This window comes from Adiantum capillus-veneris, chromosome 27, assembly GCF_014529385.1.
Source record: "Adiantum capillus-veneris isolate H3 chromosome 27, ASM1452938v2, whole genome shotgun sequence".
Lineage (NCBI taxonomy): Eukaryota > Viridiplantae > Streptophyta > Polypodiopsida > Polypodiales > Pteridaceae > Adiantum > Adiantum capillus-veneris.
Genome location: NC_140957.1, coordinates 117,040,206 through 117,054,239, shown reverse-complemented (window position 1 = coordinate 117,054,239; position 14,034 = coordinate 117,040,206). Strand labels below are relative to the sequence as shown.

General features: G+C 40.8%; 1 pseudogene; it reads left to right on the top strand.

Moving 5' to 3' along the window:
- The first annotated feature begins 1,705 nt into the window (after positions 1-1,705).
- On the top strand, positions 1,706-5,705 carry LOC147422626 (uncharacterized; annotated as a pseudogene).
- Positions 5,706-14,034: the final 8,329 nt, after the last annotated feature.

The window sequence follows — 14,034 nt, the reverse complement described above, 5'->3', positions numbered from 1 at the left end:
GGTAGACATGATCGACATTAGCAGAGAAAGAATGAGAGATGAGGAGACCATGACGGAGAGGATGGACATAGTCAAAGGAGTCGTAGCCATAAGGATGCAATGATCAAAGGACTCACAAAGAGCATGATGATTGCAAAGATAGATACAAGGGATATGTTGACAGTGTTGATGATGTGAATATATATAAGCATGTTAACCTGTCATGCTTTTTTATGTCCCGGACAATGCTAACTAGCACAATTTTGACATATGCTAACTAGTACAATAACTTGAGCTTCATCTCCAAGATCTATGACATATGATATATCAATAGAAAGCACTTGAAACAAGGAATCCAAATGTACAACCTCCAACAAATTTTGATATTATTTGTAAAAAATTTACCGGATGCCCAACTTTTTGAAGACGTGCTAACTTGAAACTGCTAACTAGCACAAAAAGCGCGACAGGTTAACATGCTTTCACCAAAGAATTTTGTATTTAGGTCCTTGTCACAACATTAGGCAAATTGTGTAATCAACATGTTCCAAGAGACTATATTTCGGATAGAAAGCTCGTTAAGAAGTTTGGTAAATGTTTAGCCAACAAGCAAGTTCACATGGCCGTGGCACTGACATGAATATCAAATTACCAAAGCAAATTTCAGGTTCGTTATCTTGTTCTTGAATACCACGGCTATATAGTAGGAAATGGACGGGACTAGGCACGACTTTCGGTTCTAGTTATAAATTTTGGAGAGACAGAGTGTCTACTCTCCACCTTACTTTTGTATGGCACTCATGTAGACCGTGCAGTATTTACGTTTTTGATAATTTAAAGTTTTCATGGTATGGAAATTTTAATTAGCGTTCTACTTTTGTTTGTAGTTCATCAAAGGCAAGCTTTTTGAAGTGTGTACTTGCTCAAGTGAAACCACTATAAATAAGGTGAGTGCTCTATTTTGATATATACATTCCATTAGTGCTTTACGCACACAAAAGAGAAAAAAGAGTATTTGATTGCAGCGTAACAATTTTTGCAAAAATTATATGTTTTCTAAAATCTTTTATGCTCATCTTTGTATATTATTAGCTTTAAAAATTTCTAAAGTATTTAACTATACCTTGACAAATAATTTGTCACAACAAGGCCAACCATGCAAGACTAGTTACTTGGTGAGCCAAAGGCTCTTTTTCTAGTATCTGAACGTAGAAGCAACCACGTGGCATTAGATTTTTTAAAACATGAAAGCTCTAAATAAAAACAACGCCGCGTGAAAATCTACCAAGTGAGTAAAATAAAAAAAGAACTATGCGTTGCTCAATTTCCCTCAGAAGCAGTTCGCAGAGAAGCAGCTCGGAGCTTTGACTGCAGGTTTGTCTCTGTACACTCTTTGCAAACGAGAGAGAAAGAGAGAGATAGAGTGAGATAGTGTAGGCATATTGGAATTGGCCTTCTTTTGCAGTGAATCTTGAATACCTAACTATAAGCCTACTTGCACCTTCCCTGCGTAGCAATCATAACAGCTTTGTAATAAGACCCAGTGGCCAACTGAACAGTATGTCCAGCTTCAACTACCATACTCAACTCATTTCCGCAGGCGCAACTAGTTATGGCCATCATTATGTCACTCCAAGTATAGCTCATGTAGATTCATCAACCCTGTGCCCTCGGCCATCCTTCAATGTTCATGGAACTGATATATTGCAGCAGGTCTCCATGAGCCATGCCTAATTCTCAAGATTCACACCAATTCTTTTCCGCGCTGTTTATTCGTGCAGAAGCAACCCGGGAAGAACAGAAAAGGAGTATTGGAGAGCTTTTAAATCCTAGTTATATTTCGTAAATCATCAAGTTGGAGGGTACTTCGGATGCTTGCCGACGTGATGAGCACTCTCAAAGATCAGATATTTTGTGTGATCAACCCATGGTAGAGGTCTGTTCTAGTGCTACTGAAATAGAAGATATCAGATTTCAATCGATGATTAGTTGGCCTAATCTGGAGTCGAATCACCAAAACTCATTGCCTTCGCAGGCCTGTTGTTAAACACATTTTTCTACTGATGATATCTTGCTGTTGGTGATGCAGACGGTAGAGGAAAGAAGAAACGTTGAACTGGACATGAGGGCATAAATGCTTAGCAAGATCGATCACACCAAATCTTATGATTGTTATCCTCAAGATTATGATGGTTAGCGGCTTGGGCTTTTTGCAGAGAGTGTGAGGGGATTAGTAGCAGACACCTCAATGTCGATAGAAAGGCATGGGAGAATATCGCCACTAGTGCAAGTCATGGTTTAGCCGCTGGCTTCAGTCGCACTCCTCATCTAGCCCTATTGATAGCCAATCCAAAAATTTGATGAGGCAAGCATTTCGAAACGATCTGCAGACAAACAGAAACATCTCTCATGACCAATTCAATGCAGAATATGGTGTCTGCGAGGGTTGGTTAATGTGTACCTCCAAGGAGATGCATCAGCATTGCAGTGAAAGTCAAGTAGTCAATCATGCATTACCCACGCTGCCAACCAGGATCAAAAGAATAGTCAAAGAGCAGAAGTGGAAGCTAATTCTTTTTCCACACAAAGATTTGATGTTGGAGAAGCCGAAGAACATTGACTGCGGAGTAATGGAATTTTTGAAGACATGCCTATCAATATGTCAGCACCTATTAGCCTTCAGTAGCACTTCAGTGCTGGCCATTCAACAATTGGGTAGGATAGTAGAAACTTTACAGTATAGTTTCTCCCTACTATCTTCCCCGTGCTAATGGTGAAAAAAAGGCATCAATAGATATTTTATAGTTGTTGCTGATGAACTTGAGTATACCGTCTCTATGGCCACAAAAACACACTCATTACACCCTCACCTTTGGGTGGTGATGAAGAAAATTGCTACTGGATTGAGACCTTGATTAAAACCCCTTGGAAATAACATACGTCAAATGGAACGACAAATTCGACATCGTGTTGCCATAAAGCACAGGTTGATGTGTTGAGAAGTATAACGTGGGGCATTTACATGTTCTAGTTGGTCATAACTTGCCACAATGCCTAGTTGGCAGCTAAATGCAAGGTAGTATGGGCTTCATAATTGTTAAAAATGACAACGTCCCTGCCACCTTTTGAAGGTGAATGATATCAAGTGGAATGCCACCCGTAATAATGTCCATGAGCGTCACGTAATAGTACTTCACCAGATGCGGATTATTGATGAACGGACTAAATATAGTGCCTTCCGGTATGGGATGCCAACCTCAAGATGCCCATTATCATGTGTAGTTAAGAAGCACCATACATAACTCCGGTTAGTCAGCCAAGAGACTAGAAGACATAATTGATGACCGAAGCATCTTACAACACACACACACACACAGATACATGGAGATACACACACACACACATAGAGAGAGAGAGAGAGAGAGAGAGAGAGAGAGAGAGAGAGAGAGAGAGAGAGAGAGAGAGAGAGAAGGTAATACTAATCAGAGGCCATAGAACATGAAGTTACATCTGTGTGTTTTGTGTATGGCAGGGAGGACATATATTCACAACACTGCATGTTCCAATTGCACAAGCGTGACTCCAACTCAACAACATTGCAAGGTCCGTTATCTGCATCCAACTTCCCATGCGCATGCGTTTGCTTGGCACAACACATAAACGCTACGGGGCAGGGCACGTCTTCCGTTTCTTATAACTTTTTGGAGAGACCACAGTGCCAGCTCTCCACCATACTTTTGTATGGAACCTCTGTATGACGTGCACTGCATAGTTTGCACTTTCAGTCTGTGGTTTCATTGGAAGATGATATGTTTAACTACTCACATTGGTTTTTTGAAGCTTGACTGAAATATCGCCCTTTTGGTTAAATAATCAAAAAGCATCAGTACAACATTGCAGGTCAGTAAGCACCTCATTTACTGTTGCATTTCATCCATCTTTGTCTCTTTGCTTGTTATAAATTTTTTTGTATTACTTCCTTTGCTTCAGTTTATTTGGATCTTGTTTTTAGAACTATACACTTGATGTCGATCAACATCTGCACATGTTAGTTACACATGCAACTCTTTGCATACGATTGCTAGCCAATGCATGTGATGTATTACAATAGTGAATACACAAGTAGTGAATGCATGTGGTGTATCGCAATAATGAATTCACCATGTACATCTTTACTTTAGCTCTAAATAATTGATACCATACTAGGTGTCTAAATAATTGATACCATACTATATATGACCTCGTTTCTCCCGTACTAGGTATCAGTATGAAGTTCTCAAGACCTAGAAGATTATAGTCCAAGCGTCAATAAGCTAGGGAACAAACTGCAACCAACTTGAAACTACCTTATCGTCCATATGCTAGATCATGGTTTGAAATTACTACATTGTATAAAGATTGGAGCAGACATCTTTGCTCACAATCTAAAAATATGTCCCTCATGCACGATGGCATACCTCACATATATAGCGATGAACAAGGTTGACAAAAAAATAAAATAGACACTCCTGCTACTCTCATTTTTGTATTATTGTTGGGCTGTATCACTGTTCTCATTCAAGGTACCAAGAATAACTACAAAAGAACAAAGAAAAAAGACAAATAACTACAAAAGAAGAAAGAGACAACACACTCAACATCCACCTTCATATTGCGAGCCAACATTCTGTGCTACCAACCATTTGATGATTTTATTTTTTTGAAATACTTTGGTTTGCAAGAATTTACATGTATCACGTATACTAGAAAAAACATTCATTAGTAGACATAGTAGTACAACTTCGTTTGCATATAATCTCAACTGTAACCATCCTTATAATCTCTAATAGTTGATGCACTTAACCTTGTCTCGTTCCATAAACATTGTAGCATTTTTCAAATTTATATCCCTTTCACTGAGTGCCACACTTACCCAATTAGTCATTCTCTTGTTCCCTTCAGTGCTAGATGCTACGTGTCAATTTACATATGTCCTGTTATATTCTATAGATGTTATATAGCAAGGCCCACCAAACAAGACTAGTTTTATATAGAAAAGTTGGACACTGAAAAGATCGGCGCTAACAATGACATAAATGCATTTGTTCGGAAAAGCAATAGGCAAAAGCAGTCGGGAAGCCATGTAGCTAGATATAAAGGGCAGCACGTGAATATTGGAGTCGCGGAGAAGACATTGCAGAAGTTGGCGACGTTTCTCGAAAATTGCTGTCTACCATGGAGGGTGATATTTGGGGGAGGTAGCTATGATCAAGAGTGGCTGAAGGGCTGCGACGAGTCGCCAAGAAGAGCAAAGCAAAGCTGCACGCAGAGGAGGCGTTCAAAGCGTACGACCTGGACGGCGATGGCCGTCTCTCTGAGGAAGAGCTCTACGCCCAGCTGGCGTCGCTGGACAGCACGCTTTTACGCGAGCGTTCTCAATCCATCTTCCGACAGGCGGACATTGACCACGATGGACACATCGACCTCTCCGAATTCAGTGCCCTCCTGCAGAGCGCTGAGGACGATATCGAGCAGCTCCTTGCTGATGCTTTTGAGCTCTACGATCTGGACCGCAATGGCTTCATTAATGCTCATGAGCTGCTTCAGGTTGTGAGCAGATTATCCGCCATTTGCAAGTCCGGTGGCGCCCGCCGCCCGCCGCTCACAACTTGGACGATTGCCAACGCATGATTGCTGCCCACGGATTGACTTCAAGGAGTTCAACGGCAGCTCGTGCTCTTCGTTAAGACTTTTTCAATAACAATGTTTTGTATTAATATCTATATAAGCTCCACAAGATATCTTTGTCTTCCAAAAAAGTGTGTCTCGACTAATTACAATTTCCATTTGCAAATTCAAAAAGTGTGGTTGACAGCAAGAAGAAAAGGAAGATTAAATTCCATCTAAATTCTGAGAAAAATAGTGTAAAGTAGTGAAACATAGCCCAAAATTGCTTGTTTGAAAATTCATGCGAGGGCCTAAGGTTTTGTATATGGTTCGAAATTGATTTTTCAAAAACATTGTCTGATGTCTTACTTTGAGATCATACAAAAGAGATATTTCTCTATATAGAGCCTATATTTGAATTTTTCTCGGGTCAACAAACATAATAGGTCATATGTTGCTCAAATATCAAGCCATTTTTGAGGTTTCGTATACTCCACCGTATCCAATATACTTAAACAAAAGTGATATTAGCATGATCACTAATGATAATGATGAAATAAAAAATAAATGACGTGTGTGAAATGGAAAGTGTCTATAAATCTAAAAGGTGAGTCATTTCATCCCCATTTCATCAAGCTTGGAATATGTATGTAATATTAGAAAAGGTACTTAAGACTTCCTTTCCTACCACATCTATGGCATAATTAAATTGTCATAAAAATGCTTCTTCTTTAGCGGTAGCAAAGTCTGATCCCACTATGAGCTTCAAAAGAGAAAATTTGAAATGTGATAGATACAACTCCCAGTCAAAACATAACCTAGTGACAATGATCAACAATGTATATGGAGCATAAAACATGGATCTTATATCCCTCATAAAAGACCTTCATCTCAAAAAGCCTACATGCATGCTCAGAGAGATACCTTTGTCCACACTTGCCTTTAAGCACTTTGCAACTCCTCGGTACCATGCTTGGAATTGGCACGCCGCACTTCTTTGATGTGATGTTTCTTTGCCTTTACCTTCTTGTACTTCAACATATTAGCCACGTGAGTGCATATGCTATCCTCTTTCATAAAAATTATATCAAACTTTTGAATCTTTGAGGTTTATTTGTGAACTTCTGGGCCATTTCTTATACTCAAGAGACTAAACCACAAGAGGTAATACAACAAAAGAGAATTAATAATTAAGAAGTAGAAATTTATGTTTCTATTTGTGGTGCATATGCATGTGATTTGGTATCTAATGAAGATTTTAATGAATGAATTCCCAATTAGAGGGGGTAATGGATGATATGCAAGTTCTTAGTACTACTACTTTGTCTATTGAATATGTTGATGACATTTGAAAAGTAAATCAATGCTATCTTTGTGACCTACAAAGGAGCTACACAGATGCTTAGTAATAGATGAGAAGGATGAGAAAAAATTTGAGGGATATAATACAAATAGTATGCGTGCTATGAGTGTTGAATTACTAGGGTTGCAAAAAAACACACACAACTTGGAGAAGACGAAGGGAGCTCAAGGCACACAACAGAGAGTGTTTTACTTACTGTGCAATGGAAACATAGTAGCCTTAGAATGATGGGCGTATATACAATGCATGGGGGAAAAAACCTCCTAGAGAAAAAAAAAATCCTCGGCGGTCCTAATTGCATTCACACACATCACTACCACACGTATATGGTAACAAATCCCCCCTAGGAGTGATGTGGTGAACGAGAGCTGACACATAGAGTAAAGGGAAGTGCCATCCCAGAGGGCATGATCAGTCCACAAACGGGAGTAAGCCCAAAGCTTTGCGAAAAGCTTCGAACTTCTCACGAGACAATGCCTTTGTAAAAAGATCTGCACGGTGGTCTATGTTGGCACATAAGCCAAGCTGATCTCTCTTGGTGAGAGCCTCTCCATGACATAGTGGTAATGCACCTCAATGTGCTTTGTGAGAGCATGAAAAACTAGGTACCATGCAACTGCAAATGCGCTCTGATTGTCAGTGTAGATAGTGTTGGCAGTGTCCTATCCAACACCCAAATCAGTCATAAGGCGTCTGAGTCATACACACTCAACCGTAGTTGTGAAGACTGCCCTGTACTCACTCTCACAACTAGAATTGGCCACAGTAGGTTGCTTCTTGCTCAACCATGATATACATGAATTGCCAAGCATAAAACAAAAACCACTTGTGGACACTCGCGTGTCAAAACAACCAACCCAATCTGAGTCCGAAAAAGCATGTAAGTCTCACGACAATGATCCCATCTTGGGATAAAACAAGCCAAGATGTAAAGTGCCACTCAAGTAGCGAAAAATCCTCTTGACAGCCTACCAATGCTTAGACCCTGGGATATGCATAAATCTGCTGACTTGTGCGACTGCAAACTGAATATCCGGCCTCGTGTTGCATACATAAATGAGGCAACCAATAGCATTTTAGTAAAGAGTGCATCAACAAGATCACCATGAAGACTCAATTTCTAACCTGTTTCCATGGGAGTGGCAATAGGTTTGCAATCCTCAAGTCCAAACTTACTGTGCGCTCCTTGCCGCACTGTCGAAGCAAGGGACTTGCCAATACACCGTATGCGAGCCACAAACGGCTCCAAGCACACAACAAGCCTAAACTAGCAAGCTCAAGAGAACAAAGGGTGTGTCACTCACCGCTCTACGCTCGCCTTCGTGGTGGATTCCTCGTCGCGATGAAGAAGAAGCTGCAGTCGTGCCGCGCTCAACCGCTTCGCTGCCGTCGTGCCTTCGTAATGCTCGATCGCACACACACTCTCCCTCTCTCTCTCTCTCACACACACACACACACAAGGAGGTGAAGAAGAAGAAGATGGAGATGGAGCAAGAGCACTCTTCAATTGCACAAATGAGAGAATGAGTAAAAATTAGGTTTAGTTGGCTTTTATAGGAGCTCACCCCATTCACACTTGGGCGCCCATGCTTAACCAACTAATCCCTTGAATGTCCAAGTTAAAGTGCGCCTCTCATCGGCGATCACTCTACCTTTCCCTATTGGTCCGACAAGCCCGGTACCTGACTCTAAATAATACAACGTTTATAGATCATAGGGTGTCCGTGTGCCGTGAGGGTTAACATGCCCCCCTTCCTGATGTAGATTCCGTCCTCGGAAGCTATTGAGTTGAAGCTGGGTCATCAAGGTGGAAGAGCATTTGAGATGAATGTCCTTAGCCTTCTTTAGTCACTGCAAAATCAAACAACATTGGCACAGTAATTGCATTCTCTTAAAAAGCATATGCAGTTTTAGGTAGACACATTGATTGGTCAAAGAATTTCAAACAATTTGGTAGCAATGAACATTAAATTGCAATGTAATCAAATGCATAAACAGATGTAAAGGTAGAAAATTAAACAAGTCTGGGGTCACTAATTTGACGGTCGAAAAGCACTAGAGATCGAATATTAATACCATGGGTAAGCTTCTTAATTTTTTGTGGTCAATTAAGTTGTTTAATCGCGAGAGCCAAGTATTCATGTTCAAGGGCTGACTAGAGGCTATATCTAGAAAACCTTGTAGTTAAGCTACCATAAAAGGAATTTCTCATGAAATCATCGCCTGACTGATTACTTTTTCTTTGACCCCCCAAAGTCTTTTCACACTGATTCAATTTTGATGTGTGTGCTTATTTTGTATGCCTTGGGTTTTTTGCTTTTCAAGGAAAAGCGCCCACACTGGGAACCTCTAGGGCTCTAGTACCATAGGCGATACATGTGAGTGAAGTACCAAATCAAGCCGAGATTTCTTTTCCAGCTTAAAATTTTACATTGTGGCACTTTGATTTTTGCTTGTTCATTTTCAACATTTAAATTTTGTAACTTTGGGGGGTCATATAACACTGTTACATTCCCCAGGCTCATCACATTAGTAAACTCCCTTTATAATACTTAAGCTAAAGGTCAATAGGGTTAAGCCCACTAGAAATCCCTAGTACATTTCATACAATGCTGCCTAAATCGGATTAAGAACCTAAGTAACCATTGATTATTAGGAAGGCATTCCCCATGGTATTAAGAGAAGATTTCTAATACCTAGCTTGGTCAAACTAGCTTAGTCGGACTGCTTGATTTTTACACCTAAACAAGTGAATACGACAAAACATTACATTGAATTAAATGTTTGATACTAAGCCAATGCGCTGAATAGTATGCTACCAATCACAATCAAAGCAGACAATCATAGATGCAAAAAGATAACGGCAATGCTAATGGACAAGAAACACCTGTTTGTGTTGATGGTCGCGCTTGATTTGAAGTGTGAACGAGAGAAAGGTTCCATGAAGGTCCAAATCCTATCAATAGCAACGCGCTCCTGTACACACTAGGAAACAAAAGGAATACCTCCAGGAGGCACATCAGTGGGAAAAATTAAAACTCCTAAAAAACAAACTCAAAACACAATCTAGACCCCTAACCTACCTATCTGTCACCCCTTTTAGAATCAAGGAAAGAGGATATTATATAAACCGGGTGGCCACCCTAAGGCTAGGCCTCTATCCTCATCATCTAGATAAATAAAATCGTTGTCCGTGAGGCCATAGTCTTCCTCGGTCTCTATTAGTTCCTCTTCATCGTCCTCTTGTGCAAGCATGCTAATCAAGAACCTCGTGATGCGTGGATACTCATCTTGTGCAAAAGAATAAGCATGTGCCATTGGAGACACATTCGCTACTGGGTAGGGATCACTAGTTAGCCATAGACGTATCAGCCATTCTAACTCCTCAAAATTTCTCTCACATGCAAGGCTCTCTATCAAATCCCATTCGCAAGAAAGTATAGGGTAGCATACGTAGAACACTTGTTGAAAAGACAAGGGGTACCTTTCATCAAAAATAGAAGTGCATGCCTCTGGTGAAGTAGCCATTTCTGACAAGACAGATAGATTTGGTTAGGCCTTTAAAACATAAGAGTTGTTTTTGTGTGTTGCTTGACTTGACACGGTGAATTTGGACTTATATGTAAGATCTGATAGGGTGCTCTTTCATTGCTAGGCGCTCTTGCTCTTTACTATTTTTGTTTTTTTGCGAGTATAAGGCTATATATATACATTCCCTAAGATCGGAGATTAAGAGGTCAGGGAAAAAGGTTGAGAGGGAAACAAATGAATGATGACTGTCAGCAAACACTCCCCCCTTCCTTGGGTAGATCATACCGTTTGAAATGAGCTTGCCACCCTTTGAAACCAATTATTCCAGTTGGTAATAGGTGAGGATTTTTGCCAGTAGTTTTCTATTACCCTAGGTGCCTCGTCAAGTTGTAAGGGTGGTAAGGTACTCTCCCAGGATTTTATTTGCAACGTTGTTGTAGGTGGTGAACTTACCCCGGAAGGTGCAAACTCTTTCGTGCTTGGATGGATATGTACAGTGGTAGGTGGAGGTTGTGTCGAAGCTTCTATTTGCGTATAGGAACTACATGAAGAGCAAGAAGCTTCATTTGATTTCCCTGTTCCTGAGCTAGGTGGGACAAATCGTTCTTTCTTTGGTACCCAAACTAGCTCTAGAACGGGTGTGTAACGTTCCATGATTTTTTCCTTTCCGCAATTTTCAATTTGTTTTGGAGCCACAGGATTGGGTTTACATGGGCCAGGTGACAGGTAAGAGTACACTTTACGTTTGGGCACCCAGATTTGATCATTTCCTTCATAGTATCCTTGGGCTTCCAATAGTCGTTTAGGAATCCAACGCAGCGTTTCTTTACATTTCTTGGAGTGAGTGGTACGGTTCTTACTAGGTTTCCGTTTTTTTGCATCAACCATGCTCACTACAGAGGTTTTAGGGACCCACTTGTATGTTTTCTCTGTTATATTAGGATGGTTCTTGTGTGTCTCAAGCTTTCTTTCAACTACATTAGTTGAAGCTCTAGAGAGTTGGGCTATGGGGACGTATGGTTCAACCTCCTCGACATGCAATGTCTTGGGTTTTATTTCCTTGGGCAATATCTCAGGGACTATGGCTTGAGTGGTAGGGCTAAGAGTTGGTTTTTGCGTTGTAACACCCCCAGTCCCCCAATCAATAGTGCATTTGGTGGCTATCATCCACGTGCGGCCTAGGTTTATATTACCCTCCATAGTTCCAGTAGGTATGACCAAAAAGTCTTGAGCTACCACCCCATTGTCATAACTGACAGAAGTGTGCCAGATTCCAAAAACCGCAGTTTTTTTCTTGTTGACACCCTTGACTTGGATAATACTCTCAGATAGAGGTGGCTTCCCTAACTGACACCACACCCCATAGGATAGCAGATTGCATTTAGCACCCGTGTCCAATAAGGCGTTATATAGCACTTTTCCATAGGCACTATTTAACTCAATGGGGTATCGTAGAGGTGTGTCAGAGTCCAACCCATCCTCTTCGATTTCCACGTGGAATGCATTTGTGACCCCAAGGTTAGCCTCTCGTTTTTGTCTTATACGTTGTTGTCGCTCCTTAGCCTCAGCTTGAGCTTGTATCTTGTTTAACTCGGTTTGTGCTTTGGCGGCCTTCTTTTGATGAATGGCCCGTAGTTCTTCTTGGCTTAAAGGATCATAATATCTTTTGAATTTACTCCCATTGAGGAATCCAATGGTTTCAACTCCATCAAGAGTTTCCACACGAAGGGTACCTTGTGGGGTAATTTCACATACTCTATATGGTCCTTTACCAGCATATTTCAACTTTTTCTTCTCTTTACGTACTCCATACATAAGGACTTTATCACCAACTTTGATATCCTTGTCCTTCACATGGCGATCAAACCACTTCTTTCTACTATCCTTTTCCACAAGAGCATTTTGCACAGCCAACTGTCTCTCTTCGTCTAGTTTTTCTAAGATAAACAAACGCTCGGTTAAGGGGTTACCATTCCATCCTTCTTGCGAAGCTACCCTAAGACTAGGAATGACAAACTCCCAAGGCATAACCGCTTCTTGGCCGTATACCATTTTGAATGGCGTACAATTAATAGCCACTTTATAAGCAGTACGATAAGCCCATAGAGCAGATGTCAACTTCAAATCCCAATCAGTGCGATGAGCTTCTACCGTCTTGGTTAAAATAGAGATTAGAGTCTTGTTGGTGCTCTCGGCTTGTCCATTAGCTTGCGGGTAATAAGGTGTAGACTTATGGTGGGATATCATAAAGGTCGTGGTAAGCTCTCTTATTACCTCATTTATAAAATGGGTACCATTATCACTAACAATTTCAAAAGGGCAACCAAATCTTGTGATAATGTTCTCAAAAAGAAACTTAGCTGTTGTCCTCGCGTCAGCTTTTTGTGAAGCCTTAGCTTCAGCCCACTTTGTTACATAGTCCGTAGCAACTAGAATATATCGAGATTGAGTGTTGCGAGCTGCGGGACTAATTGGACCGACAAAGTCTAAGCCCCATTTTTCAAATGGTTGGGTTACTTTAATAGGATGTAAGGGCATTCTGTCCTTGCGTTGTGTGGTCTTGTAACGTTGGCACTCATCACACCCTTTTGTAAAAAGTGATGCATCCTTAAATAAAGTTGGCCACCAATAGCCTGATTGCAGCACCTTTCTAGCAGTCAGGTCCCCTGAAAAATGTCCTCCTGCTATGCCCATATGTGCTTCTTGCAAGATATACAAATATTCATCCTCGCGGGCACAACGCCTAAGAATATCGTCCTTGCCTAATCTATACAGGGTTTCGGCAATCAAACAATAGGGTTCACATTCTTTTACTAGCCTTCGAGCGATATCCTTACGAAGTTCCTTGGGTGGAAAACCATTAACTAAAAAGTTAACAATGTTCTCACTCCATTCAGGCATAGTCTCAACTATGAATAGGGAAGTATCGGGTAATTCATCATCAACTCCTGTAGGGGCTTCACCATTGGGTATGCGAGACAAATGATCAGCCATGACGTGCCTTTTACCGGGTCTCACTACAATCGTGAAATCAAACTCAAGAAGAATTAACAACCATCGTGTGATTCTTCCTGTGGAGCATGGCTTGTTTACCAGATACAGCAACGCTTGATGATCCACATAAAAAACAAACTTGTTTGCTAGAAGGTAGTAGCGAAATTTCTTTACTGCATAAACCATTGCCAAACCTTCTCGCTCTGTAGTGGTGTAGTTCCTTTCAGCATCGTTCAATTGACGGCTTGCAAAGCTAATGGGATAGTCCAATTTATGTTCTCCTGGTTGAGTGAGAACACACCCAATAGCAAAGTTTGATGCATCAATATGCACATGGAAAATGACATCCCAGTTAGGTGTCCTTAAAATCGGAGCACTTGCTAGTGTTTTCTTCAATTGTTCATAGGCCTGGTCACACTCTTCATTCCATTTAAATTCAATGAGAAGCTTGTACAAAGGATGTGCTATCTCAACGAAAAATAAAATAAACCGTCGATAATAACCCACGTGTCCCATGAACC